Below are 25,641 nucleotides of genomic sequence, written 5' to 3' on the forward strand. Positions count from 1 at the left end.
TCCCTAATCCCTCTGTGCTGCTGATTTCTGTAAGGACTCCCTAATCCCTCTGTGCTGCTGATTTCTGTAAGGGCTCCCTTCTCCCTATGTGCTGCAGATTTCTGTAAGGACTCCCTAATCCCTCTGCGCTGCTGATTTCTGTAAGGACTCCCTAATCCCTCTGTGCTGCAGATTACTGTAAGGACTCCCTAATCCCTCTGTGCTGCGGATTTCTGTAAAGACTCCCTAATCCCTCTGTGCGTCTGATTTTTTTAAGGACGCCCTAATTCCTCTGTGCTGCAGATGTCTGGAAGGATTCCCTAATCCCTCTGTGCTGCATATTACTGTAAGGACTCCCTGATCCCCCTGTGCTGCGGATTTCTGTAAGGACTCCCTGATCCCCCTGTGCTGCAGATTATTGTAAGGACTCCCTAATCCCCCTGTGCTGCAGATTATTGCAAGGACTCCCTAATCCCTCTGTGTTGCTGATTTCTGTAAGGACTCCCTAATCCCTCTGTGCTGCTGATTTCTGTGAGGACTCCCTAATCCCTCTGTGTTGCTGATTTCTGTAAGGACTCCCTAATCCCTCTCTGCTGCTGATTTCTGTAAGGACTCCCTAATCACACTGTGCTGCACATTATTGTAAGGACTCCCTAATCCCTCTGTGCTGCTGATTTCTATAAGGACTCCCTAATCCCTCTGTGCGGATGATTTCTGTAAGGACTCCCTTATCACCCTGTGCTGCACATTATTGTAAAGACTCCCTAATCCCTCTGTGCTGCTGATTTCTGTAAGGACACCCTAATCCCTCTGTGCTGCTGATTTGTGTAAGGACGCCATAATCCCTCTGTGCTGCAGATTTCTGTAAGGACTCCCTAATCCCTCTGTGCGGCTGATTTCTGAAAGGATTCCCTAATCCCTCTCTGCTTCCGATTTCTGTAAGGACTCTCTCATCCCTCTGTGCTGCTGATTTCTGTAAGGATTCCCTAATCTCTCTTTGCTTCCGATTTCTGTAAGGACTCCCTACTCCCTCTACGCTGCAGATTTCTGGAAGGACACCCTAATCCCTCTGAGCTGCTAATTTCTGTAAGGACTCCCAAATCCCTCAGTATGGCTGATTATTTTAAGGACTCCCTAATCCCTCTGTGCTGCAGATTTTTGTGTGGACTACCTCATCCCTATGTTCTGGAGAATTCTGTGTGGAATCCCTAATCCCACTGTGCGGTTGATTATTGTAATGACTCACTAATCTCTCTGTGCATCTGATTTCTGTTAAGGACGCCATAATCCCTCTCTGCTGCTGATTTCTGTCAGGACTCCCTAATCCCTCTGTGCTGCTGATTTCTGTAAGGACTCCCTAATCCCTCTGTGCTGCTGAATTCTGTAAGGACTCCCTAACCCCTCTGTGTTGCTGATTATTGTAAGGACTCCCTACTCCCTATGTGTTGCTGATTTCTGTAAGGACTCCCTATTCCCTCTGTGCGGCTGATTTCTGAAAGGACTCCCTAATCCCACAGTGCAACCGATCATTTTAAGGACACTCTAATCCCTCTGTGCTGCTGATTTCTGTAAGGACTCCCTAATCCCTATGTGCAGCTGATTTCTGTAAGGACTCCCTAATCACTCTGTGCTGCTGATTTCTGTGAGGACTGCCTAATCCCTCTGTGCTTCTGATTTCTGTAAGGACTCCCTCATCCCTCTATGATGCTGATTTCTGGAAGGACTACCTAATCCCTCTGTGCTGCTGATTATTGTAAGGACTCCCTTATCCCTATGTGCTGCAGATTACTGTAAGGACTCCCTGACCCCTCTGTGCTGCTAATTTCTGCAAGGACTCCCTAATCCCTCTGCGCTGCAGATTTTTGGAAGGACTCCCTAATCCCTCTGTGCTGCTGATTTCTGTAAGGACTCCCTAATCCCTCTTTGTTGCTGATTTCTGTAAGGACTCCCTAATCCCTCTGTGCTGCTGATTATTGTAAGGACTCCCTCATGCCTCTGTGATGCTGATTTCTGTAAGGACTCCCTAATCCCTCTGTGCTGCAGATTTCTGTAAAGACTCCCTAATCCGTCAATGCTGCAGATTATTTTAAGGACTCCCTAATCCGTCTGTGCGGCTGATTATTGTAAGGACTCCCTAATCCCCCTGTGCTGCAGATTATTGCAAGGACTCCCTAATCCCTCTGTGTTGCTGATTTCTGTAAGGACTCCCTAATCCCTCTGTGCTGCTGATTTCTGTAAGGACTCCCTAATCCCTCTGTGCTGCTGATTATTGTAAGGACTCCCTCATGCCTCTGTGATGCTGATTTCTGTAAGGACTCCCTCATCCCTCTGTGCTGCAGATTTCTGTAAAGACTCCCTAATCCGTCAGTGCTGCAGATTATTTTAAGGACTCCCTAATCCGTCTGTGCGGCTGATTATTGTAAGGACTCCCTAATCCCTCTGTGCTGCAGATTATTGTAAGGACTCCCTAATCCCCCTGTGCTGCAGATTATTGCAAGGACTCCCTAATCCCTCTGTGTTGCTGATTTCTGTAAGGACTCCCTAATCCCTCTGTGCTGCTGATTTCTGTGAGGACTCCCTAATCCCTCTGTGTTGCTGATTTCTGTAAGGACTCCCTAATCCCTCTCTGCTGCTGATTTCTGTAAGGACTCCCTAATCACCCTGTGCTGCACATTATTGTACGGATTCCCTAATCCCTCTGTGCTGCAGATTTCTGTAAGGACTCCCTAATCCCTCTGTGCGGATGATTTCTGTAAGGACTCCCTTATCACCCTGTGCTGCACATTATTGTAAGGACTCCCTAATCCCTCTGTGCTGCAGATTTCTGTAAGGACTCCCTAATCCCTCTGTGCTGCTGATTTGTGTAAGGACGCCATAATCCCTCTGTGCTGCAGATTTCTGTAAGGACTCCCTAATCCCTCTGTGCGGCTGATTTCTGAAAGGATTCCCTAATCCCTCTATGCTTCCGATTTCTGTAAGGACTCCCTAATCACCCTGTGCTGTACATTATTGTAAAGACTCCCTAATCCCTCTGTGCTGCTGATTTCTGTAAGGACGCCATAATCCCTCTGTGCTGCAGATTTCTGTAAGGACTCCCTAATCCCTCTGTGCGGCTGATTTCTGAAAGGATTCCCTAATCCCTCTCTGCTTCTGATTTCTGTAAGGACTCTCTAATCCCTCTGTGCTGCTGATTTCTGTAAGGATTCCCTAATCTCTCTTTGCTTCCGATTTCTGTAAGGACTCCCTACTCCCTCTACGCTGCAGATTTCTGGAAGGACACCCTAATCCCTCTGAGCTGCTGATTTCTGTAAGGACTCCCAAATCCCTCAGTATGGCTGATTATTTTAAGGACTCCCTAATCCCTCTGTGCTGCAGATTTCTGTAAGGACACCCTACACCCTCTGTTCTGCAGATTTCTGTGTGGACTACCTCATCCCTATGTTCTGGAGAATTCTGTGTGGAATCCCTAATCCCTCTGTGCTGCTGATTATAGTAAGGACTCCCTAATCCCTCTGTGTTGCTGATTATTGTAAGGACTCGCTTATCCCTCTGTGCTGCTGATTTTTGTAAGGACTCCCTTATCCCTATGTGCTGCAGATTTCTGTAAGGACTCCCTAATCCCTCTGTGCTGCGAATTTCTGTAAGGACTTCCTAATCCCTCTGTGCTGCTGATTATTGTAAGGACTCCCTAATCCCTCTGTGCTGCAGATTATTGTAAGGACTCGCTTATCCCTCTGTGCTGCTGATTTTTGTAAGGACTCCCTTATCCCTATGTGCTGCAGATTTCTGTAAGGACTCCCTAATACCTCTGTGCTGCTGATTTCTGTAAGGACTCCCTAATCCCTCTATGCTGCGGATTTCTGTAAGGACTCCCTAATCCCTCTGTGCTGCGGATTTCTATAAGGACTCCCTAATCCCTCTGTGCGGCTGATTTTTTTAAGGACGCCCTAATTCCTCTGTGCTGCAGATTTCTGTAAGGGCTCCCTAATCCCTCTGTGCTGCTGATTTCTGTAAGGACTCCCTAATCCCTCTGTGCTGCAGATTATTTTAAGGACGCCATAATCCCTCTGTGCGGCTGATTCCTGTGATGACTCCCTAATCCCTCTGTGCTGCTGATTTTTGTGACGACTCCCGAATCCCTCTGTGCTGCTGATTTCTGGAAGAACTCCCTAATCACTCTGTGTTGCTGATTTCTGTAAGGACGCCATAATCCCTCTGTGCGGCTGATTCCTGTGATGACTCCCTAATCCATCTGTGCTGCTGATTTTTGTGACGACTCCCTAATCCCTCTGTGCTGCTGATTAGAGTAAGGACTCCCTAATCCCTCTGTGCGGCTGATTTCTGAAAGGATTCCCTAATCGCTCTCTGCTTCCGATTTCTGTAAGGACTCCCTAATCACCCTGTGCTGCACATTATTGTAAAGACTCCCTAATCTCTCTGTGCTGCTGATTTCTGTAAGGACACCCTAATCCCTCTGTGCTGCTGATTTGTGTAAGGACGCCATAATTCCTCTGTGCTGCAGATTTCTGTAAGGACTCTCTTATCCCTCTGTGCTGCTGATTTCTGTAAGGATTCCCTAATCTCTCTTTGCTTCCGATTTCTGTAAGGACTCCCTACTCCCTCTACGCTGCAGATTTCTGGAAGGACACCCTAATCCCTCTGAGCTGCTGATTTCTGTAAGGACTCCCAAATCCCTCAGTATGGCTGATTATTTTAAGGACTCCCTAATCCCTCTGTGCTGCAGATTTCTGTAAGGACACCCTACTCCCTCTGTTCTGCAGATTTCTGTGTGGACTACCTCATCCCTATGTTCTGGAGAATTCTGTGTGGAATCCCTAATCCCACTGTGCGGTTGATTATTGTAATGACTCACTAATCTCTCTGTGCATCTGATTTCTGTTAAGGACGCCATAATCCCTCTCTGCTGCTGATTTCTGTCAGGACTCCCTAATCCCTCTGTGCTGCTGATTTCTGTAAGGACTCCCTATTCCCTCTGTGCTGCTGAATTCTGTAAGGACTCCCTCATCCCTGTATGACGCTGATTTCTGTAAAGACTCCCTAATCCCTCTGTGCTGCTGATTATTGTAAGGACTCCCTTATCCCTCTATGCTGCTGATTTCTGTAAGGACTCCCTAATCCCTCTGTGTTGCTGATTTCTGAAAGGACTCCCTAATCCCTCTGTGCTGCTGATTTCTGTAAGGACTCCCTAATCCCTCTGTGCTGCTGATTTCTGTAAGGACTCCCTAATCCCTCTGTGCTGCTGATTATTGTAAGGACGCCATAATCCCTCTGTGCGGCTGATTCCTGTGATGACTCCCTAACCCCTCTGTGCTGCTGATTTTTGTGACGACTCCCAAATCCCTCTGTGCTGCTGATTTCTGGAAGAACTCCCTAATCACTCTGTGTTGCTGATTTCTGTAAGGACGCCATAATCCCTCTGTGCGGCTGATTCCTATGATGACTCCCTAATCCATCTGTGCTGCTGATTTTTGTGACGACTCCCTAATCCCTCTGTGCTGCTGATTATAGTAAGGACTCCCTAATCCCTCTGTGTTGCTGATTTCTGTAAGGACTCCCTAATCCCTCTGTGATGCTGATTATTGTAAGGACTCGCTTATCCCTCTGTGCTGCTGATTTTTGTAAGGACTCCCTTATCCCTATGTGCTGCAGATTTCTGTAAGGACTCCCTAATCCCTCTGTGCTGCGAATTTCTGTAAGGACTCCCTATTCCCTCTGTGCGGCTGATTTCTGAAAGGACTCCCTAATCCCACAGTGCAACCGATCATTTTAAGGACTCTCTAATCCCTCTGTGCTGCTGATTTCTGTAAGGACTCCCTAATCCCTATGTGCAGCTGATTTCTGTAAGGACTCCCTAATCACTCTGTGCTGCTGATTTCTGTGAGGACTCCCCAATTCCTCTGTGCTGCTGATTTCTGTAAGGACTCCCTCATCCCTCTATGACGCTGATTTCTGGAAGGACTACCTAATCCCTCTGTGCTGCTGATTATTGTAAGGACTCCCTTATCCCTCTGTGCTGCAGATTACTGTAAGGACTCCCTGACCCCTCTGTGCTGCTAATTTCTGCAAGGACTCCCTAATCCCTCTGCGCTGCAGATTTTTGTAAGGACTCCCTAATCCCTCTGTGCTGCTGATTTCTGTAAGGACTCCCTAATCCCTCTGTGTTGCTGATTTCTGTAAGGACTCCCTAATGCCTTTGTGCAGCTGATTTCTGTAAGGACTCCCTAATCCCTCTTTGTTGCTGATTTCTGTAAGGACTCCCTAATCCCTCTGTGCTGCTGATTATTGTAAGGACTCCCTAATCCCTCTTGGTTGCTGATTTCTGTAAAGACTCCCTAATCCCTCTGTGCTGTTGATTATTGTAAGGACTCCCTAATGCATCTGTGATGCTGATTTCTGTAAGGACTCCCTAATCACTCTGTGCTGCAGATTTCTGTAAAGACTCTCTAATCCGTCTGTGCTGCAGATTATTTTAAGGACTCCCTAATCCGTCTGTGCGGCTGATTATTGTAAGGACTCCCTAATCCCTCTGTGCTGCAGATTATTCTAAGGATTCCCTAATCCCTCTGTGCTGCAGATTTCTGAAAGGACTCCCTCATCCCTCTATGACGCTGATTTCTGTAAAGACTCCCTAATCCCTCTGTGCTGCTGATTATTGTAAGGACTCCCTTATCCCTCTATGCTGCTGATTTCTGTAAGGACTCCCTAATCCCTCTGTGTTGCTGATTTCTGTAAGGACTCCCTAATCCCTCTGTGCTGCTGATTTCTGTAAGGACTCACTAATCCCTCTGTGCTGCAGATTTCTGTAAGGACTCCCTAATCCCTGTGTCCTGCTGATTTCTGTAAGGACTCCCTAATCCCTCTGTGCTGCTGATTATTGTAAGGACGCCATAATCCCTCTGTGCGGCTGATTCCTGTGATGACTCCCTAATCCCTCTGTGCTGCTGATTTTTGTGACGACTCCCGAATCCCTCAGTGCTGCTGATTTCTGGAAGAACTCCCTAATCACTCTGTGTTGCTGATTTCTGTAAGGACGCCATAATCCCTCTGTGCGGCTGATTCCTGTGATGACTCCCTAATCCATCTGTGCTGCTGATTTTTGTGACGACTCCCTAATCCCTCTGTGCTGCTGATTATAGTAAGGACTCCCTAATCCCTCTGTGTTCCTGATTTCTGTAAGGACTCCCAAATCCCTCTGTGATGCTGATTATTGTAAGGACTCGCTTATCCCTCTGTGCTGCTGATTTTTGTAAGGACTCCCTTATCCCTACGTGTTGCTGATTATTGTCAGGACTCCCTTATCCCTCTGTGCTGCTGAATTCTGTAAGGACTCCCTAATCCCTCTGTGCTGCAGATTATTGTAAGGACTCCCTGCTCCCTATGCGTTGCTGATTTCTGTAAGGACTCCCTAATCCCTCTGTGCTGCTGATTTCTGTAAGGACTCCCTATTCCCTCTGTGCGGCTGATTTCTGAAAGGACTCCCTAATCCCACAGTGCAACCGATCATTTTAAGGACTCTCCAATCCCTCTGTGCTGCTGATTTCTGTAAGGACTCCCTAATCCCTATGTGCACCTGATTTCTGTAAGGACTCCCTAATCACTCTGTGCTGCTGATTTCTGTGAGGACTCCCTAATCCCTCTGTGCTGCTGATTTCTGTAAGGACTCCCTAATCCCTCTGTGCTGCTGATTTCTGTAAGGACTCCCTAATCCCTCTGTGCTGCTGATTATTGTAAGGACGCCATAATCCCTCTGTGCGGCTGATTCCTGTGATGACTCCCTAACCCCTCTGTGCTGCTGATTTTTGTGACGACTCCCAAATCCCTCTGTGCTGCTGATTTCTGGAAGAACTCCCTAATCACTCTGTGTTGCTGATTTCTGTAAGGACGCCATAATCCCTCTGTGCGGCTGATTCCTATGATGACTCCCTAATCCATCTGTGCTGCTGATTTTTGTGACGACTCCCTAATCCCTCTGTGCTGCTGATTATAGTAAGGACTCCCTAATCCCTCTGTGTTGCTGATTTCTGTAAGGACTCCCTAATCCCTCTGTGATGCTGATTATTGTAAGGACTCGCTTATCCCTCTGTGCTGCTGATTTTTGTAAGGACTCCCTTATCCCTATGTGCTGCAGATTTCTGTAAGGACTCCCTAATCCCTCTGTGCTGCGAATTTCTGTAAGGACTCCCTATTCCCTCTGTGCGGCTGATTTCTGAAAGGACTCCCTAATCCCACAGTGCAACCGATCATTTTAAGGACTCTCTAATCCCTCTGTGCTGCTGATTTCTGTAAGGACTCCCTAATCCCTATGTGCAGCTGATTTCTGTAAGGACTCCCTAATCCCTCTGTGCTGCAGATTTCTGTAAGCACTCCCTAATCCCTCTGTGCTGCTGATTTCTGTAAGGACTCCCTAATCCCTCTGTGCTGCACATTATTGTAAGGACTCGCTGATGCCTCAGTGCTGCTGATTTTTGTGATGACTCCTGAATCGCTCTGTGCTGCTGAATTCTGTAAGGATTCCCTGACCCCTCTGTGCTGCTGATTTCTGTAAAGACTCCCTAATCCCTATGTGCTGCTGATTTCTGTAAGGACTCCCTAATCCCTCTGTGCTGCCGATTTCTGTAAGGACTCCCTAATCACTCTGTGCTGCTGATTTCTGTAAGGACTCCCTAATCCCTCTGTGCTGCCGATTTCTGTAATTACTCCCTAATCCCCCTGTGCTGCAGATTATTGTAAGGACTCCTTACTCCCTCTGTTTTGCTGATTTCTGGAAGGACTCCCTAATCACTCTGTGTTGCTGATTTGTGTAAAGTCTCCCTAATGCCTCTGTGTTGCTGATTTCTGTAAGGACTCCCTAATCCCTCTGATCTGCTGATTATTGTAAGGACTCCCTAATCCCTCTGTGTTGCTGATTTCTGTAAGGACTCCCTAATCCCTCTGTGTTGCTGATTTCTGGAAGGACTCCCTAATCCCTCTGTGATGCTGATTATTGTAAGGACTCCCTAATCCCTCTGGGCTGCTGATTATTGTAAGGACTCCCTAATCCCTCTGTGTTGCAGATTTCTGTAAGGACTCCCTAATCCCTCTGTGTTGCTGATTTCTGTAAGGACTCCCTAATGCCTTTGTGCAGCTGATTTCTGTAAGGACTCCCGAATCCCTCTGTGTCGCTGATTTCTGTAAAGACTCCCTAATCCCTCTGATCTGCTGATTATTGTAAGGACTCCCTAATCCCTCTGTGCTGCTAATTTCTGTAAGGACTCCCTAATCCCTCTGTGTTGCTGATTTCTGTAAGGACTCCCTAATCCCTCTGTGATGCTGATTATTGTAAGGATTCCCTAATCCCTCTGTGCTGCTGATTATTGTAAGGACTCCCTAATCCCTCTGTGTTGCTGATTTCTGTAAGGACTCCCTCATCCCTCTGTGCTGCTGATTTCTGTAAGGACTCCCTACTCCCTCTGTGCTGCTGATTTCTGTAAGGACTCCCTCATCCCTCTGTGCTGCTGATTTCTGTAAGGACTCCCTCATCCCTCTGTGCTGCTGATTTCTGTAAGGACTCTCTAATCCCTCTGTGTTGCTGATTTCTGTAAGGACTCCCTAATCCCTCTGTGCTGCTGATTTCTGTAAGGACTCCCTACTCCCTCTGTGCTGCTGATTTCTGTAAGGACTCCCTAATCCCTCTGTGCTGCACATTATTGTAAGGACTCGCTGATGCCTCAGTGCTGCTGATTTTTGTGACGACTCCTGAATCGCTCTGTGCTGCTGAATTCTGTAAGGATTCCCTGACCCCTCTGTGCTGCTGATTTCTGTAAAGACTCCCTAATCCCTATGTGCTGCTGATTTCTGTAAGGACTCCCTAATCCCTCTGTGCTGCCGATTTCTGTAAGGACTCCCTAATCACTCTGTGCTGCTGATTTCTGTAAGGACTCCCTAATCCCTCTGTGCTGCCGATTTCTGTAATTACTCCCTAATCCCCCTGTGCTGCAGATTATTGTAAGGACTCCTTACTCCCTCTGTTTTGCTGATTTCTGGAAGGACTCCCTAATCACTCTGTGTTGCTGATTTGTGTAAAGTCTCCCTAATGCCTCTGTGTTGCTGATTTCTGTAAGGACTCCCTAATCCCTCTGATCTGCTGATTATTGTAAGGACTCCCTAATCCCTCTGTGTTGCTGATTTCTGTAAGGACTCCCTAATCCCTCTGTGTTGCTGATTTCTGGAAGGACTCCCTAATCCCTCTGTGATGCTGATTATTGTAAGGACTCCCTAATCCCTCTGGGCTGCTGATTATTGTAAGGACTCCCTAATCCCTCTGTGTTGCAGATTTCTGTAAGGACTCCCTAATCCCTCTGTGTTGCTGATTTCTGTAAGGACTCCCTAATGCCTTTGTGCAGCTGATTTCTGTAAGGACTCCCGAATCCCTCTGTGTCGCTGATTTCTGTAAAGACTCCCTAATCCCTCTGATCTGCTGATTATTGTAAGGACTCCCTAATCCCTCTGTGCTGCTAATTTCTGTAAGGACTCCCTAATCCCTCTGTGTTGCTGATTTCTGTAAGGACTCCCTAATCCCTCTGTGATGCTGATTATTGTAAGGATTCCCTAATCCCTCTGTGCTGCTGATTATTGTAAGGACTCCCTAATCCCTCTGTGTTGCTGATTTCTGTAAGGACTCCCTCATCCCTCTGTGCTGCTGATTTCTGTAAGGACTCCCTACTCCCTCTGTGCTGCTGATTTCTGTAAGGACTCCCTCATCCCTCTGTGCTGCTGATTTCTGTAAGGACTCCCTCATCCCTCTGTGCTGCTGATTTCTGTAAGGACTCTCTAATCCCTCTGTGTTGCTGATTTCTGTAAGGACTCCCTAATCCCTCTGTGCTGCTGATTTCTGTAAGGACTCCCTACTCCCTGTGTGCTGCTGATTTCTGTAAGGACTCCCTCATCCCTCTGTGCTGCTGATTTCTGTAAGGGCTCCCTAATCCCTCTGTGCTGCTGATTTCTGTAAGTACTCCCTAACCCCTCTGTGCTTCTGATTTTTGTGACGACTCCCTAATCCCTCTGTGCTGCATATTACTGTAAGGAAGCCCTAATCCCTCTGTGCTGCAGATTATTGTAAGGACTCCCTAATCCCTCTGTGCTGCTGATTTCTGTAAGTACTCCCTAATCCCTCTGTGCGGCTGATTATTTTAAGGACTCCCTAATCCCTCTGTTCTGCAGATTTCCCTAAGGACTCCCTAATCCCTCTGTTCTGCAGATTTCTGCGTGGAATCTCTTATCCCACTGTGCGGCTGATTATTGTAAGGACTCACGAATCTCCATATGCGGCTGATTATATTAAGAATTCCCTAACCGCTCTGTGCTGCTGATTTCTGTAAGGACTCCCTAATCAATCTGTGCTGCTGATTTCTGTAAGGCCTCCCTCATCCCTCTGTGCTGCTAATTTCTGTAATGACTCCCTAATCCCTCTGTGCTGCAGATTTCTGAAAGGACTCCCTAATCCCTCTGTGCTGCAGATTATTGTAAGCACTCCCAAATCCCTCTGTGATGCAGATTTCTGTAAAGACTCCCGAAACCCTCTGATCTGCTGATTATTGTAAGGACTCCCTAATCCCTCTGTGCTGCTGATTTCTGTAAGGACTCCCTAATCCCTCTGTGTTGCTGATTTCTGTAAGGACTCCCTAATCCCTCTGTGATGCTGATTATTGTAAGGACTCCCTAATCCCTCTGTGCTGCTGATTATTGTAAGGACTCCCTAATCCCTCTGTGTTGCTGATTTCTGTCAGGACTCCCTAATCCCTCTGTGCTGCTGATTTCTGTAAGGACTCCCTACTCCCTCTGTTTTGCTGATTTCTGGAAGGACTCCCTAATCCCTCTGTGTTGCTGATTTCTGTAAGGACTCCCTAATCCCTCTGATCTGCTGATTATTGTAAGGACTCCCTAATCCCTCTGTGTTGCTGATTTATGTAAGGACTCCCTAATCCCTCTGTGTTGCTGATTTCTGTAAGGACTCCCTAATCCCTCTGTGATGCTGATTATTGTAAGGACTCCCGAATCCCTCTGGGCTGCTGATTATTGTAAGGACTCCCTAATCCCTCTGTGTTGCAGATTTCTGTAAGGACTCCCTAATCCCTCTGTGATGCTGATTATTGTAAGGACTCCCTAATCCCTCTGTGTTGCAGATTTCTGTAAGGACTCCCTAATCCCTCTGTGTTGCTGATTTCTGTAAGGACTCCCTAATGCCTTTGTGCAGCTGATTTCTGTAAGGACTCCCGAATCCCTCTGTGTTGCTGATTTCTGTAAAGACTCCCGAAACCCTCTGATCTGCTGATTATTGTAAGGACTCCCTAATCCCTCTGTGCTGCTGATTTCTGTAAGGACTCCCTAATCCCTCTGTGTTGCTGATTTCTGTAAGGACTCCCTAATCCCTCTGTGATGCTGATTATTGTAAGGACTCCCTAATCCCTCTGTGCTGCTGATTATTGTAAGGACTCCCTAATCCCTCTGTGTTGCTGATTTCTGTCAGGACTCCCTACTCCCTCTGTGCTGCTGATTTCTGTAAGGACTCCCTACTCCCTCTGTGCTGCTGATTTCTGTAAGGACTCCCTCATCCCTCTGTGCTGCTGATTTCTGTAAGGACTCCCTCATCCCTCTGTGCTGCTGATTTCTGTAAGGACTCTCTAATCCCTCTGTGTTGCTGATTTCTGTAAGGACTCCCTAATCCCTCTGTGCTGCTGATTTCTGTAAGGACTCCCTACTCCCTCTGTGCTGCTGATTTCTGTAAGGACTCCCTCATCCCTCTGTGCTGCTAATTTCTGTAAGGACTCCCTAATCCCTCTGTGCTGCTGATTTCTGTAAGTACTCCCTAACCCCTCTGTGCTTCTGATTTTTGTGACGACTCCCTAATCCCTCTGTGCTGCATATTACTGTAAGGAAGCCCTAATCCCTCTGTGCTGCAGATTATTGTAAGGACTCCCTAATCCCTCTGTGCTGCTGATTTCTGTAAGGATTCCCTAATCCCTATGTGCTGCAGATTTCTGTAAGGACTCCCTAATCCCCCTGTGATGCACATTATTGTAAGGATGCCATAATCCCTCTGTGCGCCTGATTTCTGTAAGGACTCCCTAATCACCCTGTGCTGCACATTCTTGTAAGGACTCCCTAATCAATCTGTGCTACTGATTTCTGAAAGGACTCCCTAATCCCTCTGCGCTGCTGATTTCTGTAAGGACTCCCCAATCCCTCTGTGCTGCTGATTTCTGTAAAGACTCCCTAATCCCTCTGTGCTGCTGATTTCTGTAAGGACTCCCTAATCACTCTGTGCTGCAGATTATTGTAAGGACTCCCTAATCCCTCTGTGTTGCTGATTTCTGTAAGGACTCCCTAATCCCTCTGTGCTGCCGACTTCTGTAAGGACTCCCTAATCCCTCTGTGCTGCCGATTTCTGTAAAGACGCCCTAATCCCTCTGTGCGGCTGATTTCTGTAAGGACTCCCTAATACCTCTGTGTTGCTGATTTCTGTAAGGACTCCCTAATCCCTCTCTGCTTCCGATTTCTGTAAGGACTCCCTAATCCCTCTGTGCTGCTGATTTCTGTAAGGACTCCCTAATCCCTCTGTGCTGCTGATTTCTGTAAGGACTCCCTAATCCCTGTCTGCTTCCGATTTCTGTAAGGACTCCCTAATCCCTCTGTGCTGATGATTTCTGGAAGAACTTCCTAATCCCTCTGTGCTGCTGATTTCTGTAAGGACTCCCTAATCCCTGTCTGCTTCCGATTTCTGTAAGGACTCCCTAATCCCTCCGTGCAGCTAATTTCTGTAAGGATTCCCTAATCCCTCTCTGCTTCCGATTTCTGTAAGGACCCCCTACTCCCGCTATGCTGCAGATTTCTGGAAGGACTCCCTAATCCCTCTGTGCTGCTGATTTCTGTAAGGACTCGCTAATCCCTCTGTATGGCTGATTATTTTTACGACTCCCTAATCCCTCTGTGCTGCTGATTTCTGTAAGGACACCCTACTCCCTTTGTTCTGCAGATTTCTGTGTGGACGCCCTCATCCCTCTGTTCTGCAGAATTCTGTGTGGAATCCCTAATCCGACTGTGCGGTTGATTAGTGTAATGACGCACTAATCTCTCTGTGCGGCTGACTTCTGTTAAAGACGCCATAATCCCTCTCTGCTGCTGATTTCTGTGAGGACTCCCTAATCCCTCTGTGCTGCTGATTTCTGTAAGGACTCCCTAATCCCTCTGTGTTGTGGATTTTTGTGATGACTCCCTAATCACTCTGTGTTGCTGATTATTGTAAGGACTCCCTTATCCCTCTGTGCTGCTGATTATTGTAAGGACTCCCTAATCCCTCTGTGCTGCTGAATTCTGTAAAGACTTCCTAATCCCTCTGTGCTGCTGATTATTGTAAGGACTCCCTAATCCCTCTGTGCTGCTGATTATTGTAAGGACGCCCTAATCCCTCTGTGCAGCTGATTTCTGTAAGGACTCCCTAATCCGTCTGTGCTGCCGATTTTTGTAAGGACTCCCTAATCCCTCTGTGCTGCTGAATTCTGTAAGGACTCCCTAATCCCTCTGTGCTGCAGATTATTGTAAGGACTCCCTAATCCCTCTGTTCTGCAGATTTCTGGAAGGACTCCCTAATCCCTCAGTGCTGTTGATTTCTGTAAAGACTCCCTAATCCCTATGTGCTGCTGATTTCTGTAAGAACTCCCTAATCCCTCTGTGCTGCTGATTTCTGTAAAGACTCCCTAATCCCTCGGTGCTTCATATTTCTGTAAGGACTCCCTAATCATTCTGTGTTGCTGATTTCTGTAAGGGCTCCCTAATCCCTCTGTGCTGCTGATTTCTGTAAGGATTCCCTAATCACTCTGTGCTGCTGATTTCTGTAAGGACTCCCTAATCCCTCTCTGCTGCTGATTTCTGTAAGGACACACTAATCACCCTGTGCTGCACATTATTGTAAGGACTCCCTAATCCCTCTGTGCTGCAGATTTCTATAAGGACTCCCTAATCCCTCTGTGCGGATGATTTCTGTAAGGACTCCCTTATCACCCTGTGCTGCACATTATTGTAAAGACTCCCTAATCCCTCTGTGCTGCTGATTTCTGTAAGGACACCCTAATCCCTCTGTGCTGCTGATTTGTGTAAGGACGCCATAATCCCTCTGTGCTGCAGATTTCTGTAAGGACTCCCTAATCCCTCTGTGATGCTGATTATTGTAAGGACTCCCTAATCCCTCTGGGCTGCTGATTATTGTAAGGACTCCCTAATCACTCTGTGTTGCAGATTTCTGTAAGGACTCCCTAATCCCTCTGTGTTGCTGATTTCTGTAAAGACTCCCTAATCCCTCTGTGCTGCAGATTTCTGTAAGGACTCCCTAATCCCTCTGTGCTGCTGATTTCTGTAAGGACTCCCTAATCCCTCTGTGTTGCTGATTTCTGTAAGGACTCCCTAATGCCTTTGTGCAGCTGATTTCTGTAAGGACTCCCTAATCCCTCTGTGTTGCAGATTTCTGTAAGGACTCCCTAATCCCTCTGTGTTGCTGATTATTGTAAGGACTCCGTAATCCCTCTGTGTTGCTGATTTCTGTAAGGACTCCCTAATCCCTCTGTGATGCTGATTATTGTAAGGACTCCCTAATCCCTCTGGGCTGCTGATCATTGTAAGGACTCCCTAATCCCTCTGTGTTGCTGATTTATGTCAGGACTCCCTAATCCCTCTGTGCTGCTGATTATTGTAAGGACTCCCTAATCCCGCTGTGCTGCAGATTTCTTTAAGGACTCCCTAATCCGTCTGTGCGGCAGAATATTTTAAGGAATCCCTAATCCCTCTGTGCGGCTGATTATTGTAAGGACTCCTTAATCCCTCTGTGCTGCAGATTATTCTAAGGATTCCCTAATCCCTCTGTGCTGCAGATTTCTGAAAGGACTCCCTCATCCCTCTATGACACTGATTTCTGTAAGGACTCCCTAATCCCTCTGTGCTGCTGATTATTGTAAGGACTCCCTAATCCCTCTGCACTGCAGATTTTTGTAAGGACTCCCTAATCCCTCTGTGCTGCTGATTTTTGTGACGACTCCCTAATCCCTCTGTGATGCATATTACTGTAAGGACTCCCTGATCCCTCTGTGCGGCTGATTTTGTAAGGACGCCCGAATCCCTGTGTGCTGCTGATTTCTGTAAGGACTCCCTAATCCCTCTGTATGGCTGATTATTTTAAGGAATCGCTAATCCCTCTGTGCTGCTGATTTCTGTAAGGACACCCTACTCCCTCTGTTCTGCGGATTTCTGTTTGGACTCCCTCATCCCTCTGTTCGGCAGATTTCTGTGTGGAATCCCTAATCCCACTGTGCGGTTGATTATTGTAATGACTCACTAATATCTCTGTGCGGCTGATTATGTTAAGGACTCCATAATCCCTCTGTGCTGCTGATTTCTGTAAGGACTCCCTAATCCCTCTGTGCTGCTGATTTCTGTCAGGACTCCTTAATCCCTCTGTGTTGCTGATTTCTGTAAGGACTCCCTACTCCCTCTGTGCTGCCGATTTCTGTAAGGACTCCCTAATCCCTCTGAGCTGCTGATTTCTGTAAGGACTCCCTAACCCCTCTGTGTTGCTGAATTCTGTAAGGACTCCCTAATCCCTATGTGCTGCTGATTTCTGTAAGGACTACCTAATCGCTCGGTGCTGCTGATTATTGTAAGGACTCCCAAATCCCTCTGAGCTGCTGATTTCTGGAAGAACTCCCTAATCGCTCTGTGCTGCTGATTTCTGTAAGGACGCCATAATCCCTCTGTGCGGCTGATTTCTGCGATGACTCCCTAATCCCTCTGTGCTGCTGGTTTCTGTAAGGACTCCCTAATCCCTCTGTGCTGCTGATTTCTGTAAGGACTCCCTAATCCCTCTGTGCTGCTGATTTCTGTAAGGACTCCCTAATCCCACTGTGTGGCTGATTTCTGTAAGGACTCCCTAATCCCTCTGTGCTGCTGATTTCTGTAAAGTCTCCCTAATCCCTCTATGCTGCTGATTTCTGTAAGGACTCCCTTATCCCTCTGTGCTGCTGATTTCTGTAAGGACTCCCTAATCCCTCTGTGCTGCTGATTTCTGTAAGGACTCCCTAATCCCTCGGTGCGGCTGATTTCTGTAAGGACTCCCTAATCCCTCTGTGCTGCTGATTTCTGTAAAGTCTCCCTAATCCCTCTATGCTGCTGATTTCTGTAAGGACTCCCTTATCCCTCTGTGCTGCTGATTTCTGTAAGGACTCCCTAATCCCTCTGTGCTGCAGATTTCTGTAAGGACTCCCTCATCACTCTGTGCAGCTGACTATTGTAAGGACTCCCTTATCCCTCTGTGCTGCTGATTTCTGTAAGGACTCCCTCATCCCTCTGTGCTGCTGATTTCTGTAAGGACTCCCTATTCCCTCTGTGCGGCTGATTTCTGAAAGGACTCCCGAATCCCACAGTGCAACCGATCATTTTAAGGACTCTCTAATCCCTCTGTGCTGCTGATTTCTGTAAAGACTCCCTAATCCCTATGTGCAGCTGATTTCTGTAAGGACTCCCTAATCACTCTGTGCTGCTGATTTCTGTGAGGACTCCCTAATCCCTCTGTGCTGCTGATTATTGTAAGGACTCCCTTATCCCTCTGTGCTGCAGATTACTGTAAGGACTCCCTGAACCCTCTGTGCTGCTAATTTCTGCAAGGACTCCCTAATCCCTCTGCGCTGCAGATTTTTGTAAGGACTCCCTAATCCCTCTGTGCTGCTGATTTCTGTAAGGACTCCCTAATGCCTTTGTGCAGCTGATTTCTGTAAGGACTCCCTAATCCCTCTTTGTTGCTGATTTCTGTAAGGACTCCCTAATCCCTCTGAGCTGCTGATTTCTGTAAGGACTCCCTAACCCCTCTGTGTTGCTGATTTCTGTAAGGACTCCCTAATCCCTCTGTGCTGCTGATTTCTGTAAGGACTACCTAATCGCTCGGTGCTGCTGATTATTGTAAGGACTCCCAAATCCCTCTGAGCTGCTGATTTCTGGAAGAACTCCCTAATCCCTCTGTGCTGCTGATTTCTGTAAGGACGCCATAATCCCTCTGTGCGGCTGATTTCTGCGATGACTCCCTAATCCCTCTGTGCTGCTGATTTCTGTAAGGACTCCCTAATCCCACTGTGTGGCTGATTTCTGTAAGGACTCCCTAATCCCTCTGTGCTGCTGATTTCTGTAAGGACTCCCTAATCCCTCGGTGCGGCTGATTTCTGTAAGGACTCCCTAATCCCTCTGTGCTGCTGATTTCTGTAAAGTCTCCCTAATCCCTCTATGCTGCTGATTTCTGTAAGGACTCCCTAATCCCTCTGTGCTGCTGATTTCTGTAAGGACTCCCTAATCCCTCTGTGCTGCAGATTTCTGTAAGGACTCCCTAATCACTCTGTGCAGCTGACTATTGTAAGGACTCCCTTATCCCTCTGTGCTGCTGATTTCTGTAAGGACTCCCTCATCCCTCTGTGCTGCTGATTTCTGTAAGGACTCCCTAATCCCTCTGTGCTGCAGATTTCTGTAAGGACTCCCTATTCCCTCTGTGCGGCTGATTTCTGAAAGGACTCCCGAATCCCACAGTGCAACCGATCATTTTAAGGACTCTCTAATCCCTCTGTGCTGCTGATTTCTGTAAAGACTCCCTAATCCCTATGTGCATCTGATTTCTGTAAGGACTCCCTAATCACTCTGTGCTGCTGATTTCTGTGAGGACTCCCTAATCCCTCTGTGCTGCTGATTATTGTAAGGACTCCCTTATCCCTCTGTGCTGCAGGTTACTGTAAGGACTCCCTGACCCCTCTGTGCTGCTAATTTCTGCAAGGACTCCCTAATCCCTCTGCGCTGCAGATTTTTGTAAGGACTCCCTAATCCTTCTGTGCTGCTGATTTCTGTAAGGACTCCCTAATGCCTTTGTGCAGCTGATTTCTGTAAGGACTCCCAAATCCCTCTGAGCTGCTGATTTCTGGAAGAACTCCCTAATCCCTCTGTGCTGCTGATTTCTGTAAGGACGCCATAATCCCTCTGTGCGGCTGATTTCTGCGATGACTCCCTAATCCCTCTGTGCTGCTGATTTCTGTAAGGACTCCCTAATCCCACTGTGTGGCTGATTTCTGTAAGGACTCCCTAATCCCTCTGTGCTGCTGATTTCTGTAAGGACTCCCTAATCCCTCGGTGCGGCTGATTTCTGTAAGGACTCCCTAATCCCTCTGTGCTGCTGATTTCTGTAAAGTCTCCCTAATCCCTCTATGCTGCTGATTTCTGTAAGGACTCCCTAATCCCTCTGTGCTGCTGATTTCTGTAAGGACTCCCTAATCCCTCTGTGCTGCAGATTTCTGTAAGGACTCCCTAATCACTCTGTGCAGCTGACTATTGTAAGGACTCCCTTATCCCTCTGTGCTGCTGATTTCTGTAAGGACTCCCTCATCCCTCTGTGCTGCTGATTTCTGTAAGGACTCCCTAATCCCTCTGTGCTGCAGATTTCTGTAAGGACTCCCTATTCCCTCTGTGCGGCTGATTTCTGAAAGGACTCCCGAATCCCACAGTGCAACCGATCATTTTAAGGACTCTCTAATCCCTCTGTGCTGCTGATTTCTGTAAAGACTCCCTAATCCCTATGTGCATCTGATTTCTGTAAGGACTCCCTAATCACTCTGTGCTGCTGATTTCTGTGAGGACTCCCTAATCCCTCTGTGCTGCTGATTATTGTAAGGACTCCCTTATCCCTCTGTGCTGCAGGTTACTGTAAGGACTCCCTGACCCCTCTGTGCTGCTAATTTCTGCAAGGACTCCCTAATCCCTCTGCGCTGCAGATTTTTGTAAGGACTCCCTAATCCTTCTGTGCTGCTGATTTCTGTAAGGACTCCCTAATGCCTTTGTGCAGCTGATTTCTGTAAGGACTCCCTAATCCCTCTTTGTTGCTGATTTCTGTAAGGACTCCCTAATCCCTCTGTGCTGTTGATTATTGTAAGGACTCCCTAATCCCTCTGTGCTGCAGATTATTGTAAGGATTCCCGAATCCCTCTGTGTTGCAGATTTCTGAAAGGACTCCCTTATCCCTCTATGCTGCTGATTTCTGTAAGGACTCCCTAATCCCTCTGTGCTGCAGATTTCTGTAAGGACACCCTAATCACTCTGTGCAGCTGACTATTGTAAGGACTCCCTTATCCCTCTGTGCTGCTGATTTCTGTAAGGACTCCCTCATCCCTCTGTGCTGCTGATTTCTGTAAGGACTCCCTAATCACTCTGTGCAGCTGACTGTTGTAAGGACTCCCTTATCCCTCTGTGCTGCTGATTTCTGTAAGGACTCCCTCATCCCTCTGTGCTGCTGATTTCTGTAAGGACTCCCTATTCCCTCTGTGCTGCTGATTTCTGTAAGGACTCCCTAATCCCTCTGTGCTGCTGATTTCTGTAAGGACTCCCTAATCCCTCTGTGCTGCTGATTTCTGTAAGGACTCCCTAATCCCTCTGTGCTGCTGATTTCTGTAAGGACTCCCTAATCCCTCGGTGCGGCTGATTTCTGTAAGGACTCCCTAATCCCTCTGTGCTGCTGATTTCTGTAAAGTCTCCCTAATCCCTCTATGCTGCTGATTTCTGTAAGGACTCCCTTATCCCTCTGTGCTGCTGATTTTTGTAAGGACTCCCTAATCCCTCTGTGCTGCTGATTTCTGTAAGGACTCCCTAATCCCTCGGTGCGGCTGATTTCTGTAAGGACTCCCTAATCCCTCTGTGCTGCTGATTTCTGTAAAGTCTCCCTAATCCCTCTATGCTGCTGATTTCTGTAAGGACTCCCTTATCCCTCTGTGCTGCTGATTTCTGTAAGGACTCCCTAATCCCTCTGTGCTGCAGATTTCTGTAAGGACTCCCTCATCACTCTGTGCAGCTGACTATTGTAAGGACTCCCTTATCCCTCTGTGCTGCTGATTTCTGTAAGGACTCCCTCATCCCTCTGTGCTGCTGATTTCTGTAAGGACTCCCTATTCCCTCTGTGCGGCTGATTTCTGAAAGGACTCCCGAATCCCACAGTGCAACCGATCATTTTAAGGACTCTCTAATCCCTCTGTGCTGCTGATTTCTGTAAAGACTCCCTAATCCCTATGTGCAGTTGATTTCTGTAAGGACTCCCTAATCACTCTGTGCTGCTGATTTCTGTGAGGACTCCCTAATCCCTCTGTGCTGCTGATTATTGTAAGGACTCCCTTATCCCTCTGTGCTGCAGATTACTGTAAGGACTCCCTGAACCCTCTGTGCTGCTAATTTCTGCAAGGACTCCCTAATCCCTCTGCGCTGCAGATTTTTGTAAGGACTCCCTAATCCCTCTGTGCTGCTGATTTCTGTAAGGACTCCCTAATGCCTTTGTGCAGCTGATTTCTGTAAGGACTCCCTAATCCCTCTTTGTTGCTGATTTCTGTAAGGACTCCCTAATCCCTCTGAGCTGCTGATTTCTGTAAGGACTCCCTAACCCCTCTGTGTTGCTGATTTCTGTAAGGACTCCCTAATCCCTCTGTGCTGCTGATTTCTGTAAGGACTACCTAATCGCTCGGTGCTGCTGATTATTGTAAGGACTCCCAAATCCCTCTGAGCTGCTGATTTCTGGAAGAACTCCCTAATCCCTCTGTGCTGCTGATTTCTGTAAGGACGCCATAATCCCTCTGTGCGGCTGATTTCTGCGATGACTCCCTAATCCCTCTGTGCTGCTGATTTCTGTAAGGACTCCCTAATCCCACTGTGTGGCTGATTTCTGTAAGGACTCCCTAATCCCTCTGTGCTGCTGATTTCTGTAAGGACTCCCTAATCCCTCGGTGCGGCTGATTTCTGTAAGGACTCCCTAATCCCTCTGTGCTGCTGATTTCTGTAAAGTCTCCCTAATCCCTCTATGCTGCTGATTTCTGTAAGGACTCCCTAATCCCTCTGTGCTGCTGATTTCTGTAAGGACTCCCTAATCCCTCTGTGCTGCAGATTTCTGTAAGGACTCCCTAATCACTCTGTGCAGCTGACTATTGTAAGGACTCCCTTATCCCTCTGTGCTGCTGATTTCTGTAAGGACTCCCTCATCCCTCTGTGCTGCTGATTTCTGTAAGGACTCCCTATTCCCTCTGTGCGGCTGATTTCTGAAAGGACTCCCGAATCCCACAGTGCAACCGATCATTTTAAGGACTCCCTAATCCCTCTGTGCTGCTGATTTCTGTAAAGACTCCCTAATCCCTATGTGCAGCTGATTTCTGTAAGGACTCCCTAATCACTCTGTGCTGCTGATTTCTGTGAGGACTCCCTAATCCCTCTGTGCTGCTGATTATTGTAAGGACTCCCTTATCCCTCTGTGCTGCAGATTACTGTAAGGACTCCCTGACCCCTCTGTGCTGCTAATTTCTGCAAGGACTCCCTAATCCCTCTGCGCTGCAGATTTTTGTAAGGACTCCCTAATCCTTCTGTGCTGCTGATTTCTGTAAGGACTCCCTAATGCCTTTGTGCAGCTGATTTCTGTAAGGACTCCCTAATCCCTCTTTGTTGCTGATTTCTGTAAGGACTCCCTAATCCCTCTGTGCTGTTGATTATTGTAAGGACTCCCTAATCCCTCTGTGCTGCAGATTATTGTAAGGATTCCCGAATCCCTCTGTGCTGCAGATTTCTGAAAGGACTCCCTCATCCCTCTATGACGCTGATTTCTGTAAAGACTCCCTAATCCCTCTGTGCTGCTGATTATTGTAAGGACTCCCTTATCCCTCTATGCTGCTGATTTCTGTAAGGACTCCCTAATCCCTCTGTGCTGCAGATTTCTGTAAGGACACCCTAATCACTCTGTGCAGCTGACTATTGTAAGGAAAACCTTATCCCTCTGTGCTGCTGATTTCTGTAAGGACTCCCTCATCCCTCTGTGCTGCTGATTTCTGGAAGGACTCCCTATTCCCTCTGTGCGGCTGATTTCTGAAAGGACTCGCTAATCCCTCTGTGCTGCAGATTTCTGTAAGGACTCCCTAATCACTCTGTGCAGCTGACTATTGTAAGGACTCCCTTATCCCTCTGTGCTGCTGATTTCTGTAAGGACTCCCTCATCCCTCTGTGCTGCTGATTTCTGTAAGGACTCCCTCATCCCTCTGTGCTGCTGATTTCTGTAAGGACTCCCTAATCACTCTGTGCAGCTGACTGTTGTAAGGACTCCCTTATCCCTCTGTGCTGCTGATTTCTGTAAGGACTCCCTCATCCCTCTGTGTTGCTGATTTCTGTAAGGACTCCCTATTCCCTCTGTGCTGCTGATTTCTGTAAGGACTCCCTAATCCCTCTGTGCTGCAGATTTCTGTAAGGACTCCCTAATCCCTCTGTGCTGCTGATTTCTGTAAGGACTCCCTAATCCCTCTGTGCTGCTGATTATTGTAAGGACGCCATAATCCCTCTGTGCGGCTGATTCCTGTGATGACTCCCTAATCCCTCTGTGCTGCTGATTTTTGTGACGACTCCCAAATCCCTCTGTGCTGCTGATTTCTGGAAGAACTCCCTAATCACTCTGTGTTGCTGATTTCTGTAAGGACGCCATAATCCCTCTGTGCGGCTGATTCCTGTGATGACTCCCTAATCCATCTGTGCTGCTGATTTTTGTGACGACTCCCTAATCCCTCTGTGCTGCTGATTATAGTAAGGACTCCCTAATCCCTCTGTGTTGCTGATTTCTGTAAGGACTCCCTAATCCCTCTGTGATGCTGATTATTGTAAGGACTCCCTAATCCCTCTGTGTTGCTGATTTCTGTAAGGACTCCCTAATCCCTATGTGCTGCTGATTTCTGTAAGGACTCCCTTATCCCTCTGTGCTGCTGATTTTTGTTAGGACTCCCTTATCCCTATGTGCTGCAGATTTCTGTAAGGACTCCCTAATCCCTCTGTGCTGCTGATTTCTGTAAGGACTCCCTAATCCCTCTATGCTGCGGATTTCTGTAAGGACTCCCTAATCCCTCTGTGCTGCGGATTTCTATAAGGACTCCCTAATCCCTCTGTGCGGCTGATTTTTTTAAGGACGCCCTATTTCCTCTGTGCTGCAGATTTCTGTAAGGGCTCCCTAATCCCTCTGTGCTTCTGATTTCTGTAAGGACTCCCTAATCCCTCTGTGCTGCTGATTTCTGTAAGGGCTCCCTTCTCCCTATGTGCTGCAGATTTCTGTAAGGACTCCCTAATCCCTCTGCGCTGCTGATTTCTGTAAGGACTCCCTAATCCCTCTGTGCTGCAGATTACTGTAAGGACTCCCTAATCCCTCTGTGCTGCGGATTTCTGTAAAGACTCCCTAATCCCTCTGTGCGGCTGATTTTTTTAAGGACGCCCTAATTCCTCTGTGCTGCAGATTTCTGGAAGGATTCCCTAATCCCTCTGTGCTGCATATTACTGTAAGGACGCCCTGATCCCCCTGTGCTGCGGATTTCTGTAAGGACTCCCTGATCCCCCTGTGCTGCAGATTATTGTAAGGACTCCCTAATCCCCCTGTGCTGCAGATTATTGCAAGGACTCCCTAATCCCTCTGTGTTGCTGATTTCTGTAAGGACTCCCTAATCCCTCTGTGCTGCTGATTTCTGTGAGGACTCCCTAATCCCTCTGTGTTGCTGATTTCTGAAAGGACTCCCTAATCCCTCTCTGCTGCTGATTTCTGTAAGGACTCCCTAATCACACTGTGCTGCACATTATTGTAAGGACTCCCTAATCCCTCTGTGCTGCAGATTTCTAATAGGACTCCCTAATCCCTCTGTGCGGATGATTTCTGTAAGGACTCCCTTATCACCCTGTGCTGCACATTATTGTAAAGACTCCCTAATCCCTCTGTGCTGCTGATTTCTGTAAGGACACCCTAATCCCTCTGTGCTGCTGATTTGTGTAAGGACGCCATAATCCCTCTGTGCTGCAGATTTCTGTAAGGACTCCCTAATCCCTCTGTGCGGCTGATTTCTGAAAGGATTCCCTAATCCCTCTCTGCTTCTGATATCTGTAAGGACTCTCTCATCCCTCTGTGCTGCTGATTTCTGTAAGGATTCCCTAATCTCTCTTTGCTTCCGATTTCTGTAAGGACTCCCTACTCCCTCTACGCTGCAGATTTCTGGAAGGACACCCTAATCCCTCTGAGCTGCTGATTTCTGTAAGGACTCCCAAATCCCTCAGTATGGCTGATTATTTTAAGGACTCCCTAATCCCTCTGTGCTGCAGATTTTTGTGTGGACTACCTCATCCCTATGTTCTGGAGAATTCTGTGTGGAATCCCTAATCCCACTGTGCGGTTGATTATTGTAATGACTCACTAATCTCTCTGTGCATCTGATTTCTGTTAAGGACGCCATAATCCCTCTCTGCTGCTGATTTCTGTCAGGACTCCCTAATCCCTCTGTGCTGCTGATTTCTGTAAGGACTCCCTAATCCCTCTGTGCTGCTGAATTCTGTAAGGACTCCCTAACCCCTCTGTGTTGCTGATTATTGTAAGGACTCCCTACTCCCTATGTGTTGCTGATTTCTGTAAGGACTCCCTTATCCCTCTGTGCTGCTGATTTCTGTAAGGACTCCCTAATCCCTCTGTGCTGCTGATTTCTGTAAGGACTCCCTAATCCCTCGGTGCGGCTGATTTCTGTAAGGACTCCCTAATCCCTCTGTGCTGCTGATTTCTGTAAA

Source organism: Chiloscyllium punctatum, chromosome 18 (assembly GCF_047496795.1).
Source record: "Chiloscyllium punctatum isolate Juve2018m chromosome 18, sChiPun1.3, whole genome shotgun sequence".
In the NCBI taxonomy this organism is placed as follows: Eukaryota; Metazoa; Chordata; class Chondrichthyes; order Orectolobiformes; family Hemiscylliidae; genus Chiloscyllium; species Chiloscyllium punctatum.